Source organism: Crocodylus siamensis, chromosome 2, assembly GCF_052110815.1.
Source record: "Crocodylus siamensis isolate JL-2025a chromosome 2, ASM5211081v1, whole genome shotgun sequence".
In the NCBI taxonomy this organism is placed as follows: Eukaryota; Metazoa; Chordata; order Crocodylia; family Crocodylidae; genus Crocodylus; species Crocodylus siamensis.
In genome coordinates this window covers 78,000,970-78,023,030 of record NC_143396.1, presented here as the reverse complement: position 1 = coordinate 78,023,030, position 22,061 = coordinate 78,000,970, and positions in this window count along the sequence as shown.

Here is a 22,061-nt window from a genome sequence, read left to right as displayed (position 1 = left end):
ATATATATATAATTGGAATAGTATATATTTAAGGAATATATAATATTCCTTAAATATTATGGATGATATCTTACTTATTTTCCACAGTATAAAAGGTTATGGGGCCACCACAGAGTGGGTCCATTCATTTTTAATTCAGGAACAGATCCTCAGCCATAGTAAACACTAAGGTTTAAGTTTCTGAGAGAGCAGAATTTATAGACCAGATTCTCAGCTGATGTAAGTCAGCAGAACTCCATGGGTTTCAATAGGTGTCTGTTAATTTACATCTGATGAGAATCCTGCCTTGTGAGTCCATTTTTTGCATGACTTTTACTCTAAGCTTCAAACCATTTAAACAATTCACAACTGAGAGCTGTATGCCAGCCAATACTACACCTTCAATATAAACATTTCTGTTTTAATGTTGACTCTGATATAGTAGGTAAGGAGACTTTTTCTTTAGAACAGTCATCAGGTATATGAACCTCTAGATGCAAAATTCATGAGTTAAGAGAATATTACTGCATATAACTTCATCAGAGTGATAGATCTCACATACAATGCAAATACAAAAGCTTCCTATGCATAAGATACAGGTTACCTTGGGGAGAGACTCAAAAAATATGTCTGTATGTGAAGCATTTATAACATAAAGATAATTGATGCTTTAATATGGATAATTCCTATTACTAATAAATACTTGAAAGTTATAATAATCAGTTTCATTTTTACACTGAAAAGCTACAGTAGTAAATAGCTATATATATTAATAAGTAAGTACCTATATGGTATTATAATAATAATAAGCCTGTGTGGTTTTTCCTCAATATATTTTAAAGTGCTTCACAAAGGAGGCAAGTGGGACTGAGTGATTTTTTTCTTGTGAATTAGCTATATGCCAGAAATACATTTTTGCTTGACCTGAAACTATGCACCAATTCACAACAAATTTATTCAACATTTATTTATTTATTTATTCAAATAAAAATGAAGAAAATGTGAGAAATATCAACAAAACAGTTTAAGATTAGCCCCATAATCCAATTTACTCATCATTCATAAAACCAGGAAAGAGGATGTCCTATGTCTTCCTCACCTTGCTATACCTTACAGTTCTGTGGCTAGAATGATCACCAGGGATCTGAAAGTCCTGGGTTTAAACAGTTTCTGTGTTACATTCAAAACAGGCATTTGAATAAAATTCTTCACCCTCTCAGGAGAGTTTTCCTACCTGGAGGACTATATGGTATGCTGAGGTAGGTGAGTATCTTAGTCTCTCGCATTGAAAATGTTTGTTATATATATAATACTTCATTCATTGGACTAGATATTTTAACAAAGAACACCTCTAACTGTCATGACCACTAGGTTATAGGTGCCTATAGGCTCTCATTCTGCCCTCACAATTGAATATTTAAGCTTTAAAAGAGGGACATATGGCAATGCACCCTAAAACAGACAGTAGCCTGGAATTCAGGGCATTTGACAGTGAAGTGGGAGCCCCTTTTTAGAGCTGTAGGTAAATGGAGGATTGGACTCCTTGTGTCCCTCATCCTAGGGGAGTGTTCTAACCAGGATATGGAGGAGCCTACTAACACCTTCTCAGTTTTGTCAATTCATCTCCTCATCCTCTATTTTTTGGTTAATCAAAACGCCCAGAACGGAAGCTGTTGAGATCAAGTGAAGCTATTCACTGAAATGAAAACTGTGGGGTTCTGGTGCTAATGTTAAGTGAAGAACTCTCAAACCATAATGATAACATTTTGTATTCATTCTGCATTCATTTAGCACTGTGGTAAATAACTACACAAATTACACGGCAATAGGAACATTTCTTTATTCACAGTTTCTAGGTTTATCATCACAGAGTCTCCTTCTTACCTTTTATCCGGTTTATCTTTCTTTGCTTTTTTAACCAAAAAAAAAGCTTCCATAAATGGTGGAATGTTAAAGCCCGATTTCCTATTTTGTCTGATGGATACACAAGTACTGTTTCATTTTTACATCTGTTCAAAATCAGCAGGGCACTCAAATGAGCCCAGTGTTCAGGAGAAATAACTGCAAAATTTTAGGCTTGAGGGCTTTAAATCTTTTCCTTGAAGACATCGTTTCCTTGAAGACATCGTTTAACAAATCCCTTTCCATCAGTTCTGTGTGTTCCTAATATCCAAAAGAATTTGGGCTTCAGTAGCTATTTGGACTTTTTTTCCCCAAAGGAAGGAATTTATATATTTGGATATAAGCCACTTTTTACCTGAATTTTCTCACCAGTAATTCTTTTCTGTCCAGATTCTGCTTGCCTCACCTTGAAATTTAAGCTTCCAATAAGACCTCAAATCCAACATACATTTATACACATTAACAGGACTCAGCAGTACACAGCAGTTGTCCACAGAACCCAAAGAGAGAGAAGATTTCTCAAAAGCCATGTCCTGCTCACAAATCTTCTTTAAGTCTATTGACATGAGAAACCCTGGACGGATTATAAAAAATGCATGTGCTTCAAATGTTACTGTTAGTAACAGGCAAGGCGTATCATCTTACCTTTAACTATTATTTCAAAGTACTTTTCATTACATTTCAAGTAGCTCACCTTATTAATGCATTAAATTAAAACACATAGCAAGATGGAAATAAGAAAGAGCTCTTCCACTTGATAAAATAATAAGAAAGAACTTCACTCATTTAATTTTAATCTGCATTTTATTAACAATGAAACAAGTATTTTTGGCAGATATGGTACCATTCAGTTAATTAGCACATTTCTAATTTCCTGTGAGAGGATTAACTGTCTGCTCCTTGCCAGAGTCAGACCCCTGACATCCTCATAGCAAGAAAATCCACTGAGACTCTGGTACCAACAAGACTATCCTACCAGGGCTGGAAGAGCCCAGTGAGTGAGTTAAATGGCTGATCTGCTTCATTTCAGAGAGAAGAGTAGAGGAGTGAATCTGAAATAGAAGAGATGTTACCTAGAACCCTGGGTATATTAAGGCTTATCTATAAGACCTTTTTTCAAACATAGTAACAATACTGGTAACTTTTCTCTCTCTCTCTCTCTCTCTATCTTCGTGTGTGTGTGTGTGCGCACGCATGTGTGTGCCAAATTTACAGATGCAGATAGACAGCGTTTATGTTTGATTAATTATTAAAGCACTGGCAAAAAGCCTGCTATACAAGTCATCCTGGCACAGTTGGCTGCCACATTTATTGTTGTAATAGCAGGGCACATTGTGTGTGTGTGTGGAAAGGGCAGATTACAATGCAGCTTCGAAAGAAGGTTGCAAACCTGCTTGTACCTTAAGCAAGATGCCAAAAGCTGTAACATGCTGAGGTGGCAGCTAGATATCAGTGGTATAGATAATGATGATAAGAAGGAAAATGTTAAATAATATTAAAATGATCAGTGGCGCAAGCCCATTACTGGAGAGAGATGGCAAAAATTTTAAGCATATAGAAAATGTAGAAGTTTTCAATCAATATTTCTGCCCTGTGTTTTAGGTCATCTTGACACTATGAAGATGATGTTTCCTTCATATTGTGAGTTTTCAAGGCAGCATTTTTAAATGCTGTTTTTAATCAGCATTTTATCAAGGATAAATATTTTTTAAAAATAGCAAGTCCAGATAACATTCAGGGAAGAGTCTTAAAAGAGCTAGCTGAAGAGATTTCTGTCCAGTTGGTGTTTTCAATAAATTTTGGAATCTGAGGGATGTCTCAGTATACTGGAGTGGAAGAGGGCTAATATTATGGCAATATCAAAAGAAAAGCAAACAGGATGATCTAGTCTGTTAACTTGACATCAGTCCTAGGCAACATAATGAAATTACTGATGAATATAATTGATGTTGTCAGCATGACTTTATAGAAAATGGGTCTTATAAAGAAAAGCTGCTTTCATTCTTTAAGATTACAAGTTTGTTTGGTATAGAAACTGCACAGTTCTAACAATGAGATTTTATAAAGAGTTTAGCTTGGTAGTGCAAACATTCAGTTTAAAAAAAATAAACAGTGTACAACGCATATGTCGAATTAATTAAGAACTGGCTGAGTGACAGGTATTGAAAAGAGCATGTCAATAGGAGCCAGTGAACAGGTTGTTTCTAATGGAGTTCTGCAGATATCAGAACTAGGCATGATGCTATTTATCCTTTACAGTGCAGCAGGTAAAGTACTGAGTGGTTGGCACATGATAACTGCATTATGCCCTGACTCATTTTTCTTGCAAGTAGGAACCAAAGCTGTAGAGTCTGGGAGTTTCACCTGTTTTTAAGCAGGAAACATAAGGCTGATGAATGATAATCTTACAAGGGATTGTAGAAGATTCATTATATTTTATGGTCAGACAGAAAGATGACAAATAACTAAAACAAAAAGAATCAGAGTAAAAACAAGGGTAGGGCTGAGAGACCCATTCTTCCAGTTTTTGAAATTTCTGCCTGGAATAAGTTTTTTCCCCTGTCCTTTACTACTTCTTCAACTACTAATACTAATGATTAGTCTCATTGATTAGAGATACTAATGATTAGATTTCTACAGTCTCCTTAAGAAATCTTTTCTTTACCTCCTGGCCTTTGTTGATAAATGTTTTAAATAACTTAGATTTTCCTTGTTTATTATGGGAAATGGTTTGAATTTCCCTTAATACTTCTTCATATCTCTTATTTACCCAACCATTTATATTGTTGTTGTTGTCCTCTGAATTGTCTCTTTATTTGGCTTCTAAAATGTACTGCCCAAAACCAAATTGAATTCAATATATTAGCTGAAGTCTAACCAGTGAAAAGTAATGTGTAATGAAATAATTGGCTCACTAGTTTCACACTGGAGAGAGAAATCAATAAAAACCTATCTTTTAGATAAGTCAATAATTTTTTAAGGGATAATCTTCTGTATGAGAACTGCAAAGGAAAGTGGAAACCTTAGGTGACTTGCCGTACAAGCTACACTCTTGAGAATGAAGCAAAAGACTTTGTGTGTGTTATATTTCAGTGCATGCAAAACATGAGTCTCTTATTCTGTCAAGTCTGATCAATGCTTGATGCTTCTGGAAAAAGTTGGGAACCCCTGAAGTACACTTAGACAATGTCTGCAGGGAGAGGATATGTTGATGGGGTCTTCAGACTGTAACTTTGGGTACCAACGTGTTGTTTGTTTTAAGCCTATATTTTTTGTCATTTTAAACTTCAGTATTCTTATGTCAACATAATTGATTTCCTGGGTGAAGAAAGCATGGAGACGGTAGGAAATTATTATTTGATCAGCTTTCTCATAAGCTTTCTCACTGTGGCCCAAGAAGTGACATACTGTGCGCTGCTTCTGATGTATTCAGCCTATGTCCTAAGAGGGTCTGCTACAATGGCATATTTCAGAATAAACTTAATAGGGGCTCTGTTTCCATTTTACAGTAGCAGCATGAATTACACCATTACTTGTGTTTGGCATGAGGTAAATAGTTGTCCCCAAAGGTGTAACCATTCTTCAATGGCATGCTAAATTCATGTTAATAATCAGTCAAAAATTAAAACAGCTCCAAAATACAATCTCCACAGACCTCCGCGGGATTTCTCTACCATACCTTTTAAGTTTTGTGCATCAGTTAAATCCCTCAAGAGTTTTACTTTGAGACTGGACCTCTGTTCAAGAATAAATTTAATTCTGTACTAGTAGAAGTAAGCATCATTCCTTATGGCTTACATTCTGGACAAAAACACTCTCTCCCACTCCCTATATATGCATTCAATGTAAATGGTATATTGGTATACATATTGGTGTGTAATGTATTTACATGTATGTATGTGAGGTGGTGTGTCATACTGAAAACTGTTATTAAGGACCCGAAAGATTATAAATTGAAATATATATTTAAACAGAAAATATAAATATATCAACACTATATATGTTATATAAATATATAATTTCACATCATATATAATATGAATGTGTATAAATATCTATTGTAAATATTATATATACATATATATGAACTTCATATATGTATATAAAATTATATTGTCTGTATGTGTATGCATGTAGTTTTAATTTTTATAGTCTTTAGCTCTTCAGTTTTTAGTATGATACAACACCTGACATACTTTCTATAGAAAGAAACCAATCTTTGTATCTGAAAGTATCAAGTCCATAAAGATACTGTAAAGGATTTGATATTAAATATGCTCTTAGAACAACAGCTATGTGGGTTAGAAGCACACTGTGCAGAAAAAATGCTTAATTCCTCTGGTAGAGTGACTACAATGGGGTATATATGCCAGGCTTCTTGTGTGCAAAACCTTTTATGAGTGACTGGGGATGCAAACACCTGCTCTAAGCACTACTTGGATAGTGCACACAGAATGGTCACCATTTAAAGAGTCAACATTTTCCTGTGTTATTTCTGAAAAAGCAGCAAAGCTAAAATCTCTGGTATCTTAGCTACCTTAAATGGCACCTCTTGTCAATGCTGTCTGTTCATCAGTAACCACCATATCCAATATAAAACTGCTAATATCTTTCCTTTTCATAAAAGGTTTTTAGAGAGAATGTGGTGCTTTAAGTGTGTTTGGAAAATATATCCTTTATATTCTATCACCATTTCCCTAGAGTCGTACCAACAAATACTTTAAAGACAGTCCGGCAGGGATAAGTGTGATAAAAACCAAGCTCTGTTAAAAGTAGGAAAGTGTGACATTTTCTTCATCTAGCAACTAGTGACCTTCATTGAGATCAATATCAAGTCCAATTTATTTAACTTATTTTCGTAGAAAAATATGTGGACTCTGAAAACCATTATTGCTAGAAGCTCATTGGACCATGATTTATTGATTGTAACAGGTTACTATGAACTTACACAATATTGATAACAAAAAAAAATGAAGGTCAGCATTATTCTGCTAAGGCTAATAAAACTTTCTGTTCAACACAAAAATCTTCTTTCAAAAGACATTCAAATTGGAAACTATTTGATCTTAAGTGAAAAGTTTCCTTTTCAAATTCTTCTTTTCCAGATTATCCCCTTTTTTTCTTCCCCAGTTACCTCAGTTAGTTTGAAGAGAACCCAAGGCAAGGGTATAGAAAATCTGGTAAATCAAGCTTTGGACAAATCAATAACTGAGAAAAAAGTAGCAGATGCCCTTGATAAAATGAAAAATCAGACAGCTGTGGGGCTGGATAAAATACCAAGAGAGGCACAGGAAGCACTGGTATGCACAGGTTTAACTGTCCTCACTGAGTGCATTAATAAAATCATACTATACAAGAAATGCCTAATATGTAAAAAAAGGATCTTTATCAAAGACTGGTAATTACAGGGGGATAAAACTTACGAAAGGGTTGTCAAATAAAGACTGAGGAGAGAAGTCAAAACCGGAGAGATTCAGTTTGCATTAATGCCAGATACATCAACAATTGATGCAGTCTGCAGTAAGACACTTGATGGAAAAGCAAAGAGAAAACAGCCTATGTCTTTACCTGGTATTTTATGACACGGAAAAAATGACATGTACGTGGTTATGTGAGGGAGAGAAGAACTGGTATTGGAAGTCTGTGTAAGGCAACAACATGAGTTTGAAGCACGTGTGATCAGACCAAGGGTTTCCTGATCACGGCCAGGGGCCGACTGAGGGTCAACATGAATTCCATTTTGTTTGTGCCATCAGGGAAAAAGCTGAGCAACAGCAGACTGAGGTACTTTTGGCAGGTCACCATAATCTGGAAACATATATGGGAAAGAAAGTTCAGGGTATGAGAGTCAGGGGCAGGAGAAAGTGGGCAACATGCAAAAAGCTAGGGCTCAGGTATATAAAATATAAAACGCAGCATTTTAGAAGAGACAGCAATGGACAAAAGCTTATGGAGAATGAGGCTGTGGAAAACAGTACCTTGTAACTGTTTTACATGAAGAAAAGGAGCTGCAACTCAAGAGTATACATTAGCTGTTACAATGTAACTGTTACATCTGCACACTATATTAGGCAATCACTGTGGGCACTTGTAGGCACATGTGACGAGGGTTTAATCCCCAAAGTTTTATTTTATGCCCCCTAAATTGAAGCATGCCACTTCAATTTTTCCCTCATGGTATGGTGCCAACAGGCACCTGGCTGAAGGCAGAAGTGGTGAGAGACCCAGTCCTTTTGCAGAGCCTGCCTGCCCTCCCCACAGCTGGGGGGGGTGGGGGGGTGAGCTGCTGGAGGGCTGAGTGGTCCCTGAGCTGTGAAGGGTCCCTGTCCTTTCCTCTGTGGTGGCAGTGCCCCCCCAGGGCTGCCTGGGTGGGCTGCTGGTGGGCTCAGTGCTGCCCCAGCTCAGAGGCAGCACCTGGTCAGATCCAACTCTTCCCAAGTCCAGTGTCATGTGCACTGTCCCTGCTGCCTTCCCACTGCCTGAGACCACCTGGGAATGGGCTGGCTTGCCCCTGGGGCAGCACAGGGAAATGGCAAGAGGGCAGCTGGGTGTGCTGGCACTGGGGAAGGTGGTAAGGATGGAGTACGGAGTGCTGGAGCCCTGCCAAGCCTGAGCTTCCCCGAGCCCACGTGGGCTTCCAGTGCCCTGTGCACTGTCCTCACCGCTTCCTCTGGCCACCAGCACACCCAGCCACCCTCCTGCCACTTCCCCATGCTGCCCCGGGGGCATGCCAGACCATCCTCAGGTGGTCCCAGGCAGTGGGAAGGCAATAGGGATAGTGCATGGGGTGTGGGAAGCCCAGGTGGGATCAGGGAAGTGTTGGATCTGGCCAGATGCTGCCTCTTAGATGGGGTACCCCATGGCCTGCTAGCAGCCTACCTGGGCAGCCCTGGGAGGTGCTGCCACTATGAAGGGAGTGACTGGGACACCTCACATCTAAGGCCACTCAGCCTTCCAGCAGCTATCTCCGCTCCCCGCCGCCCTGGGCATGGGGCGTGGGGGATGGGGTGGGCAAACTCCTCCTCCAAAAAAAAAAAAAAGGATTGGCCCCTTGCCATTTATTCCTTCACCCAAATGCCTGCTGAAGGTAGAAGCAGCAAGGGTCCCAACACTTTTTTTTTTCTGCGGAGCCTGCCCACCTCTTCTGCAGCTGACAGCTACATCATTGCATTTTGCAACATTGCAAACTAAACTACATCCAGATGTAGTTTATTTTGCAGTCTTGCAAATTAAACTATATTCAGATGTGATTTAGTTTGCAATGATGCAGAGTAATTTAAAACTCCCAAAACTGGTGCACGTGTAATATGTGATGCAAATAAGCTACACAAATTACATTTTAGTCGCATGAACACCACGACGACCATCATGTGTACTAGCACCCTGAAATTTTAACCCTGAATGAAACACGGTTAAAGTTGCAATGGTTTTCTCACACTTTTATCATTACAGAAACACACAGGGCTGACAATTACATTATACATACAGCCTATATTATTTTAATTTGATAATATAGTTGTTTATTATCATTATTATGTATCTGCCTATACCCTGAGATTGAATAATAGTCTGAATAATAATAATAATAGACTGAATAATAGTCTGAATAATAATATTATTATCTGTCTATACCCTGAGACTGAAATGTGGGTCACTCCCCTTCAGGAAAAATAGAATTGGAGTAGTGGTGGTAGGAGCATGAAATAACACCTTTAATTCAAACCTGGACTTAAATTTAATCCATTCCTTGTATGACTAGAAGTGTGTGTTGGTTTGATTTGGTTGTTTGGTCAGCTTTTCAGTTAAAATACCCCATAATCTTCACCTCTCGTTCCCTACCCAAGATATTCCTGTCAATAGCACAGTTCAATGAATGAATAAGTTATCTTGGCTGCTAATGGATTGGACCCCGAACTTGCCAATGAGTAGTGTAATAAGTAAACATGCTTACACATGTTATTAAATACCATATATGTATAGTGGACTCCTTTAAAAAGGATCAACTGGTTTTACCACTTCCAGCAATAGTTCATGTTCTATGAATAGATTATGTATGTATGTATGTATGTATGTATGTATGTATGTATGTAAAACCAGTATTTTTAAAAAAATTGTTAGAAATCTTGGGTAAAAGTTTGTGTCATTGATGTGCCTGCCCTCTTTGACCACTCTGGAGGGAAAATGCTATGTGAATCTAGTTAAGCTAATTTGTTGGGTCTTGACCTTGGCTTTAAATAAGAATCTCATACCTATTATATTTAGGAAAGGAATAAATTGATCCTTAGGCTTAGACTGTATCATATATCTTATATCATGACATTAACAAGTAGGCTAAGATTCTCATCAAATAATGTCAGTCTGGGTTTTAAATCTATTTTTATCACCCAGAAGATCTCATCTGTCAATATTTGATTAGAGGTCCTAGCTGCCTGAGACAGCTTTTCTCAGTTTGATAGATAATCTGAAGCTCTGAGACCATCGATTGAAGCTACATTCCAGCAAAAAAACAAGGTAGGAGATAATTTTTGATTACACTTCAACCTGTGACTTCTTCTGCCTCGAGCCCAGATAGAAGGCCATATGCTCCTGTTTTATCACTGTGAAGACAGACTACTACTGTATTGATTTAGACAGAAAAGCTCAAATGAGTTCCAGCTTGATTATTTTTTCATAACATTTCATCTCAGGTGAAAACAAACTATTCTTTTTTTTTTTTTACCCTCCCTTTTTATTTCAGTACAATAAACTACAAACGATAATACTAATATATTAATTCAAAATACCCTTTGTGTACATTATTGCAAATAATAATCTTTTTATACAGGCTGATATCCTTGAGATTATTATTCTGTTGCATTGCATAAATTATCAAAAAATAAATGACAGGCACACGTTTCATTATAGTGAATATGTAAAATGTAGAATGATGACAATTTTAAAGCCCTGGTGCCTAAACTTGAGCAGTTTAGTCCATATTTAACCTTCAGCCCCAGCATTGCCTTTTGATTTTCCTTCACTCTCCCACAGTGCACACAGTAGTTGTAGAAACTTCTGAAAAGCAAAATATTTACTTGGATATCAACAGTAAATACTCCTATAGATTTATCCTGAAAACTTTAGCCTATGTATGTTTGCTGTGCATACAGCTTATATTTACTCTAATGATAACATACACAACAACAAGCACATGCTGTTTTTTAAATAATTGTATCATGGACAGAAAAAAGTTATCAAGGTTTTATTATCTGACTGTCAAGTTAACAGGAAGTTAATGAAAAAGCATACAAATGTAATACATTAATATTTATTATTATTATACTATAAGGTTAGATGAATGCTAATGATAGAAAATGAATCTTGAGAAAGGAATGAAAGAACAGAGAGATTCTATGGCTTTGAGTACCATACAATACAGAGGGCATGAGAAAAGATGCACAGAAAGCACTGGTTGTGGATAGCAGAAGGAAATAAAAGGGTGCATGAAAATGAATTGAAATAAAGCCTAGGCCATACATTTGAGATCAGAAGTCATCTAAAGATGATGGGACAAAATCATTCTGAACACAATACAGTTGAAAACAAGTTTTAGCCAGGTTAGATTTTACTTAAAATGTTGACAAGGAAAAACTTCATTAGGATTGTCAGGGGAAGCCTTTTATGGCAAAAGTATCCCCTTACAAGAAAAGTCATCCCCTCACACTCACCTTAGGGGAATGAAAAGATCACCGCCAATGCGTGTGGCAGCATGTCACACTTCTAGAGTGAATGCTCACTTTGGATTGGAGGAAGAGGAACTGCACCGAGTACTTCCAGCCGTGGAGAGGGGCAGCCAGGGAGAGCCCCCAGTGCCAGTAGCCTGGAGATGCCAGGATGCGCTCTCTCTGTGACATTAGCCTGCGGAGCATTCAGCAGAGCAGAGGAACAAGGAGGAAGGCTCAGGAGGTCGAAGGACCACTGCTGGATGAAATCTGACATGGGAACCCAGGTTCAAGAAGAGTGGCTGGTCAGAAGATGCCACCAAGCAGTAGGTGCCAGGAAGGGAAAAGAGGGAGATCCAATGCGGCCAGTTCTTTCTACGGGCAGAACTGCTCCAGAGCCACTTGACAGTGCTTGGTTTTCTTATTTTTTTCCCCTTTGCTGATGCCTTAGGTTTTTTGGGGGAGGGTTTGCCTCTGCTGAGGTTATTCTCTTGTGTTAGACTTCCGGCTTGGTGTCCCACCATTAGAAGGCCAGGATAAGGGAACTCTCATGAACTTAAGGGGTGGTGGTGACTCCTGTGAAAGACTGGTCTCAGGACAAGTAAAGAGCTATGGGCTCGGCCCTTTCTTTACTTTTTTCCCCTTTCTTTTCTTTTTTTTCAGTCCAGGGACAGGGGATAAAAACAGCCCTGCCCAGGGAGAAACAGCTCAAGGGACTTGCTCTCAAGTCAGAGACAGGGTGTGGTAAAATTGGGATGCAGGAGAAGAGGAGCCCCACAAGGCAGCCCCATCCAGTGGTCTGAGGTAATTTTTCCTGGGCAGAACCAACTCCAAAAACTTAAATAAGAAACATCAAAGTCATAGCAGGAAAGAAGACAACACCAGGGAGGAGCAGAAAGAGGTATTCATAACACCTCCTCAACCCACCTACTTATTGAGAAAGAAATCAATGTTCTGAGGACCTAGCAGCTACCAGCAACAAAGATCTTCAAACTGAGAATGTGATATGAAAAATGAGTGGAAACCAATGCAAATTATCAAAGACCATATATAGTCTGGGCCCCTTAATTTAGTTATACTCTCTAACACAAGGGTGGGCAAAATACGGCCCACAGGCCAGATCTGGCCTGCCAAGGGACATTATCCAGCCTGCAGCAAGTCCTTTGGCCTGGCCCAGCCCAGTCACAGGGGCAGCAGGACAGGAGCAGTACAGCGGCTAAACTCTGCTTCTTGGCAGTGGCAGTTCTGTCACCTGGCCCCACTGCTTGGGCACCATGTCCACCTTGCACTCACCACTAGGGGCACTGGACTGTGGGCAGGCAGGGTCTACCTAGAGAACATGTGGGGACCCACACAGAAAGGAAACGCTCACATGGGGGGATGAGATGGGACCACGGCTGGCCAAGGAGCAGCATCCAGGAACAGCACAGGTGGGTGGGGGTATGACTGGGATGGTGGGGTGGTGACAGCACAGAGCCAGGGCCTAGGGCAGAGCCATTATCTTCCCCTATGGCAGGCACCAATTCTGTAGGCAAGGGTGTGTGGGGAGCGGATCACAGCTCTGCCCCAGGCACTGGCCCCACACTCTCACTATCCTGTGATCCTGCCTCATGATCCCAGCCCAGCCCAGCCTGCCCATCCTGCTCCCAAGTGCTGCTCTCAACCCACCTGTGAGTCCATCCTATCTGCCGAAGTGATTGCACCCTTACTGCATAGGTCCCAGGACAGTCCCTATGGAGCCCCCAGGGCCAGGATTACCAGGATTGCCAGGTGGTGACAGTGCAGGGCCAGGTCCCAGGCAGAGCTACTTAGGGAGTTTTGGTGATCTGTTGTGGGCCAGGTCAGAAGCACTGCCTTCGCTCCCCCCCACTCCATCCCCCAACAACAGCTCACCAAAACTCCCTAAGTGTCCCTCTAGCCCAAATAATTGCCGATTTCTGCTCTAACAGCATCTGATAAAGTGAGCTGTGGCTCATGAAAGCTTATACAGCTCTCATTTGGTTAGTCTATAAAGTTACCTTGCTTTCTGCCACACTCATACTTGTGTGAACAGCAACAAGGTTTCCTGTTATGCACTGGCCAAACAAATGTCCATCAGAGGGACTGCTAATTAATGTGCCCGTTAATTCCTGATTAATTTCTAACTTGATCATTTATTTTATGCCAGAAGCCTATCAGTTGCACACTCTACTACTGGAACCTCAAAACTTTGTCAGAGCCCAATTTGCAGAACCATTGAGGTCGACACAGAATATCGAAATAAGGGCTTCCTGATCTGGAAATCCAGTTCTTCATTAATACATCTGCAAACACGTCAAATTCAGGCAATTTCATGTTTTCATATTAACTTGACATTCAAGCTTTACTGTCTGTGTCAAAAGGTTTGCCAGCTTTTCCAAACGTATCTGGGCTTGATAGATGGCTTAGCAACAAGAATGGGCGTAGGACAATAGTTCTGATGTAATTTCATTTCATTTGGTGGTTTGTTTGAACTGTAAATTATAGCTATACTTGAGAGGGGTACAACCCCAGGAGATTAAAACCAAGAAAAGAAATTTGCACAGGTTCCCCTGAATCTAAGTTGTTGAGTTTTAGTCTGGTCTTATTTTAACTTAGAAGGAATCTGTGAGGCTGCGAACTTATTGATCTTGACATCTGATCTAATAAGGAGCATTAATGACAGTTCCTAAGGAGTCTTGAAGAAAGAAATGTAAGGTAGGATAGTCACAGTTGTTTGTGGGTGAAGCAATAATGGGAGACAGGGCAAAACAGCATGCTGAAAGGGTGTTATGGGTGAGAAGACCTGAGGACTGTGTTAAATTTCTATCGTTTCAGGGCAAAGAAAGGTGTTAGTGGAATAAGGTTTTCATTTAAAACAAACCTAAACTGAAAACTTTAAAGTAAACAGTATTATTTCAAGTGAATGCAGTATGATTAATTCCCTTTAATTATTTGCAGAAAGAAAAATGACATTTTAAGTGGCACATTTAACTCTGTTGAATATTTAAAAACTTACAACCAAAGCAGTAAGAATGATTAGATTAACAAATAAGAATAAATTCCTCTATTTTAATTAACATATCAGTCATTTATATTGTCTTAAACAATGAATAAGTAGTTGCTAAATAAATATATTTAATTTCAAAGATATTTCCTTCTACACATTGATACCATAGGAAAGTCCTGGAAAAAGTAAAAAAAATCAATTCTTTTTACCATCTACCATGTATTTGGAAGTCCAACCCAAAATGAGTTTTCTGTTACTTGTGCTTCAATTGCATAGGCTTTTTTCCTAAGGTTCATCCATGAAATGTGCCAAATATAAGAAAATTATTTCCAAGGTTACTAGTCATTGAAACCATCTTCCCATTATGCAAATGCCAGTCTTTGTTGCTGTGCCTACAGGGGGTTGAAAGTTTAGGAAGGGGTTGAATTTAATCGATGAAAATGTGCATGACAGGGGAGTAATGATGCAGTCTGTGCAAAGTTCAAATAACAAGGTATGCCAGCTGTAAAGCATAGGGAAAAAAGTGGAGAAAAATCTTTCTCCTTAATAGATGTAATCTTGTTTCTGCTTAAATGTTATTAGCATTGTAGTTCCAAGTTTCAGGTTTTTGTTATATTTCTCATAAAAAGCATCCGAGATGGCAGATATTAGGTAATAGTAAAGTGGGGTTTTTAAAATTTTTTTTTACTTTTATTTTCTTTATGACTTTTCAGTATTCATTCCTTTTGTCACTATATTATTTCCATCCCTGGAAAGGTCATGCCTACTGACGAGAATCAGATCCTCCACCATGGGCTTCAAGAAGAGGTTTGCCATTCATTTCAATGAGAGCAGGTATGGAGCCTTTTGTAAGGGAATGAATGTCTGGGTTACCTTTTAGATGTACCATTGACTACTTGCATACTCTGAAACAAAAAAACCCAAACAAACTAGTGTAACCCTGGGCATGACACAACACGCGCCCTCCCCTGAATAGTGGGATTCTGGGGTACCCGGTAGCCAGTAGCCCTGCTCAGCCCTCCTGGGAAGCTGCTGCAGTGCCCCTGAGCGGAAAGCCTCCCCTTACAATCAAGCACCCTCGCAGACAATTCTCAAAATATTTACAAGATTTAATTATTTACAACATAACAAATGACCATTAAATAAACACATTGATATACCAACTAATAAACCCTCAAGAAATTATTTACAGTCTCTCACTTGCACATGGTGTACTGGGGATCCTGTGTGCATTGCACTTGGCGGGGTGTCTCGGAGTGGAACAGTCTGTGTCCCTTCACATGGTTTGTGGATGCTCCCTGGTGCTGATGTCCGTCTCTGTGCTCCCGGGGTCTCTGGGCAGCAAGGGTCTCCAGGCATCAGGCAGCGGCTCCTCCTCTGCAGTCCCTGCAAGATAGCCTTCCCCTGCTTTTGACCCCCTTCCCTAGCTCAGCAGGGAGTAGTGTCTGAGCTGCAGGCTGTATCAACTCTCCTGTTCCACACAGCAAAAACACCCCATTATGTGGTATCATTTTGATGGCCATATGAGTTATCAGCTCAGTTGGAAGCTGTTGATTTACTACTCGTACTGCTGCTACTTGGACTAAGAGAATAACTGGCAAGAGTAGAGGCTGTCATCCTCTCTGTAGCAATAGATGAAAATGGGATGTTTTACTGTTAGGTTTCACAGATAAGTGCCATCAGCAGAGAAATTGTCAGACTTGGGGAAACTGGAGTTCCAGTCCTGGTTCTGGAGGAAAATGGGATTTACATACTTTGAACCATCCACCTCACAGATGACTCTGTCAGGGACCTAGCTTGCAACTCAGCCTGGGCTAATTGCCTAGGCAGCCACATCTGCTTTGAGGCTCTGGGTGACCAGCTATACCCCAGCAAAGTAACTGGCTGGCTTCCTAACTGACTGTTGAAGTACTATCTACCCATTTAGTCCAAGCTGTGCAAGCAGACCTGAGGGTCCTGCTTAAGGCAGGGGCTTGGACTAGATGACCTCTGGAGTTCCTTCCAGCCCTACTTCTCTATAACTCTATGGCTCCAAGCTAGCCAACAATACTGATCCCTGTCTGCTTTTGAAAGCTTCTCTGTTCCTGCGCTGTCTGTCTGGCTTTGCCATGTCCTGACATTGGCGTGGCTAGATTTGCCTCCAGACCTGGTAATTTGGCTCCCAAACTCTAACTCAGCCCCAGGCCCCTGTCTTCCCTCAGTAAACTAACCATTAGACGAGACTGCCTATGACCCAGTCCATTGCAGGCTCCTTCCATTTTATCCTGCATTTGTGTTAGCCAGTCTCGAGGCTCGTTTTTTTTTGTTTCAGTCACATTCTCTTTTCCTACTCACAGTCACCACTGTCAGCCTTATCGTCCTGGTCCCAGGAAGTTTTAGTTTCTCCCCTATGGACTTCCAGTTGCAGTCCCTTCCACCTATCCTATTCCCTCTTGTGATCACTCTCTTTCTTACCCTACCTTAGCCTTAACTAGACAGGTCTCCACTGTCTACATCCCTTTTGCTCCTAATCCTAACACACACACACCTCCCAGAGCACATCTATAAACACTGTTTTTTATTTCTGCTTTCTACCCCTTCCTCTCCCACCTGCTGGCTTCAGACCCAGTCCCTCCATGATCCAGAATCCTTGTTCCAGACCATTCCCATATGCTCTCCAGATCTGGCTCATTGCAGAGAAATGATGCTGATCTGGGTTCTAGTGGCCAGATATCTGTTTTTCATGGCCTTGCAGCAATTGTAAAGGAAGTTTTGCTGTGTTCAAGGATGTCCCATAATCAATAAAGATTAACTCTTTGGGGAAATTAGGTGTTAACATCTAAGAAATTTCAACTGAGCATGTGCAAGTTGCAGTTTTTCAAATGCATTTTTGTGTTGATTGGCTTCTCATAGCGACAGAGGTCACTGTGTCAAGTTTCAACTCCCAGTTCCAAAGCAAAAGAGCATTAGATCCTTTGAAAACAAGGTCAGCAGCAATTCTTTAACAAGGGGAACCATGTATTGACACGTTTTCCCTAGCTTTGCTCAAAAATGGTTAAACTATGTTATGTATCACTATCTTTCCAGAGGAACTTCTGCCTTGGGACTCCTCAGAAAGCCTTCTCCGGTTTCCTGCCCAAGGAACTACATGAAGGCAGCCCTGGCATGGCTTCTTGAGGAACTTCTTGAGGGCTTTGAGGCCCTGGCTCTTTTTTATTCCTATGTTGCAAGCTATCCATATCACCCCCAATTCAGAAAGCTCCTCCATTGGATTCTCCCTTTCTCTCTCCAGCTCCCTCAGTCTTTTACCTTTTCATCAAACACTGTCAGTCACACTCACAATAAAAGTTTTACAAAGCTATAGTATTGACTGAGGACTAACACTCATGCACTCAAATGAAACATAATGCTATGGAGAACCAATCAGAGAGATGCTTCCAGGCTCAGTCTGAAAGGGCAGAGAAGGGCATCTAGATGTTTTAACTAAGAAACTATTTGCATAAACAATTTACAGCAAAAGGTCCTTACACTGAGCCTCGCTAAGTGTTCTTTACCAAAACTATAGGGTAGAAGTTGGCCCACTTAGCATCTTTGGTCACAGACTGTTTTTGCTAAAATTAAGAAAAAAGAAAAAAGTCTGGCTGCACATAAGGGGGCATAGACATTTTTGCCTCAAGTGGCTAAACTTTTACACGATCATAAGACCTTGTTTTCAGTTATTTATATGGGATATGTTAGGCAACTTCATGAAAAGATGCAATTGACCCCTAACATAATAGACGGCAGATAGTAATTAGGGCATATTACAGTATCTAATGAAAGTGTAATGAAATCAATGCAAAGATACTTAATGGGCTTGGATCAGGCCCATAATAAAGTCGCAAATTAGATTCTGACTGTTTCCATCAAAACAAAGGGAATCTCAGATCTCTTTCATTTCCCCTAGGTCAGAGTCCCAAATTACTGTGCAGCTGAGAATTAAAAGTAATTTTTTTTGGTATCATCATTAATCAGGTCTTTAATTGGTCACTTATAATCTGAGGGCAGTTATTTGAGCCATAAATCACCACCTACACTCTTATGAGCTGGACTTGTTTATTTATTTGAAACGCTTATTAGTTCAGTCAAACTCTCTTACTTTCCTTGGAGCTAGGCCCTAAATCAAAATCTTGCTGTTTTTTTACATTTTTGTTGCAAAGAGCTCAGAAAAGACAACTGGGCACCATTTAGAAGCTGATGTGTTGCCAGCCATCCTAGGAAAAGCCATAACCACTAACTTCTTGTATACAGACACTGTCAAGAGCCTCAGAGCTTGCTCATCAAGTTGTCTGAACTTCATCTGTAGTCTGTTTTTCATTAAAAGTGAAAAGACATATCAAATATATAAAATAGCTAGACCAGACATTCACCAGCAGGATATATAATAATTGAATGTGATTTTGCAGGGTATCAACACCAAGGGCCTTATTAGCATGCAAACCCCCCCCAAAAAAACAGTTTATAGCTATGAGAGCAGTATATCTCATAGCTCTGTATCAAGCCTAAAATTAAATGCACTTCACTTCCACAGCTCTTTTTGGATGTATATTACACAAAAAGCTCAATGTTTTCACTGTAATGGTTCCACATTTTCATTTCAAAATTACATGTTTGTTTCAGAATGAACTTCTTTAAAGGATAAAAAAGGGTCAAATAAACTGCAAAAAAAATTAAATGTTTAATTTTGGGTTAATCAAATTATTCATTTCTATCAAACAACACCTTCCCTATTGTTTTGTTTGGCTTTGTCTATCTGAAAAGGCCAAAAATTAGTTCAAATTGACAAGAACTGAATTTTTAATTTTTTGTTTGTTTGGTTGGGTCACCAAGCCAAAAAGTCTTTAACTCATAAGTTCCAAGCACCCATTTCCTCTAAAGCAACACAATATGGGGAGGCTTAGGTTATTTTTTTTCCTGGGCTTAAATCTCAGATAAAACATCATATAATATGTTTGTTCTTTGATTGTACATTATTTTGATTGCAAGCTTGATAATCAGATAGCCAGTATGTTCTCTATATACTAAATCTTGCAGCTTTTATTTGGAGCAAAATTCTCATTGAGAATGTGGCAAGAGCTACTTTTTCATAATAAATAAATGAGACCATTTGAACAGTTTGAAGCCTCCATTATTAATTTCAGGATCTGAGTGCCATAGGAAAGTGCCAAAATGAATTTCCAAGACACGGTAATTTAATTTCCCCTTCACCTAAAATTAACCGATTAATAGGAATTAAACTGGAGAACAGGGTTGGGTTGCTCTTGGAAGTCCATGAAACACATCCTTTCTATACCTACCTAATACCTACCTGAAAAATCTCAGGGCTTTCTATAACCAGTGAATGCAAGTATGAAAGTTATGCAGAGGAGTTAAGGAATAGAGGCAGCAAAGAAAACCTTTTAAGCCCAAATGTTGCCCACGTTCATTTAAATTAAGAAGCAGCTGTCTTACTGATGTTCTTACTTGGTGTTTTGAACTGGAGCAATCTTGTAGTACAACAATTAATTGATGTTCAGAGAATTTTATCAGTCTTGTGCAGGTATGCTTACTTGTGTGTGTACATACTCAAAGATTTCCTGCCATAATACGTGAGTCAGCAAAGTAACCAGGGCCTTCCCATTTCCATGTAACCAAATGTGATGGCAACAAATAATTTTCTTATTTTTTCTAGTTTTTCTATATTCTATACAGTGTATATATTCAAGTTAGGATGTCCATTTTAATGTGCATGAAATACTGGGAGGAAGATTAGATGAGGAAAATATGGTACCCAGGGGTAAAGCTAATCATTGTGTTAACAACATGATATACTACCTAACTCTCATTTTAACTCTTCAGCGCTCAGTTTAAGGCCAGTAGAAAAGCCATATACAAGATGTAAGTATAAAAGTGAATTGCATTTTGAACAATCATGTGAATGAATGAAGAACTTGAATCAAAATATAAAACTGATGTTTGGAAAAGGTGGTTTTAATATTTTTATATTGCTAGGAAAATAACATTTTTACTGACTTCCACAGTGAGACACTTATTCCAACTTACATGCTGCTAATTGGATGTTAAGAAATTCTGGCTACCTTTAATTTTTATGCCTTTTTTAATATTTAGTAAAAAAAAGTGTATGAATTTTATATTAAAATTATTCTATTAAATTGCATAGTGAAAACAATAGAAAGACACTGCATTCAATGGGAACTCTGCCCTTGTCTCAAATTAAAATGTGTCCTGAATAAACTAATATGTAAATTTGGTATTCAGAATTCTCTTAAGAAAAAAACAGATGTTTCAGTAACACTAGTTAAATCAGTTTTTCAAGTTTTTCATCTACTGAAAAAAATATGAGGCTGTTCTCAAAATTTGGCAAAGATTTCTTAGCCCAGAATGTTGTTGTCAGGTAAAAACAAATAATGTTTTCATATATCAGTAGAAGTAATCTTTCTTTGAGCTTAGATGTTTGGCCTTTTGCAAGGGATGGTATTTTTTGTTGCATTTTATGTTACTTTAAAAATGAGATGGTGCTTTGTAATATTCCAGACATACATAACACTTAGACAGTTTTAAATACAGTTTAAAACACAAGTGTCCAGACATATAAGCCAGCCTGGAACAGTTTAAAGCTCCTAGAACATTAAAAAAGTATATAATAATAATAATGTGATTAATAAAATAAAATGATTAATAATAATCAGCAGGGATCCGGGTTTTCCATTTGATACCAAAAAATGCAGTTTTCCTCATTTTAAGGAGAAAAACACGGGAGATGGTGAGTTTCCCCATGCAGGCTGGAACACTGCCAGCCTTAAAGGGGATGGGGGGAGCAGGAGGAGGGCCAGCATTCAGGGGACACCATGTGCAGGTGCACACAGACACATGCATATTGCAGCCAGACAGCCTGGAGAACAGCTTCCACAGTTCCCCACAGGTAAGTCTGGGGTGCACAAGTGAGGCTTCAATAGTGAGGGAGGGATTTGGGCTGCTGCCCAGCAGGATGGAGCTGCAGGCAGCGCATTCAGGGCGGGAGGGACAGTTCCCCATTGCTGAATGCACTCCTGGGGGCGGGCGGGAGTGCTGGGGATTTGTGCCCAGGGTAGGGGCTAATGTGGATTGACCGGTGCAGGCTTGGGGCTCCCTGCTCTGCTGCCTTCCCCCTGGGGCCTCTACAGCCCAGTAGGGCAGAGCAGGGTGGGGTGGAGAGTTTTAGTGTCACTACTGGTGAGCAGCAGGGTAGTGGCATGGAGTTGTGCTCCCTGCTGCTGCTGGGTGGGCAAGGAATACCACACCATAGGGGTGCAGGGCTCCCAGAAGTGGTACCAAGCCTCCCTGCCCTTTTGTGCCCTACAACACTACGTCACCCAGTGGGCCACAGAGGCCCTGTGGGGGAGAGCAACAGGGTGGGGAGCCCCAAGCCCACAGCCACTAGCCTGCATCCACCACCCGTGGGGAAGGAGGAGCTGGGC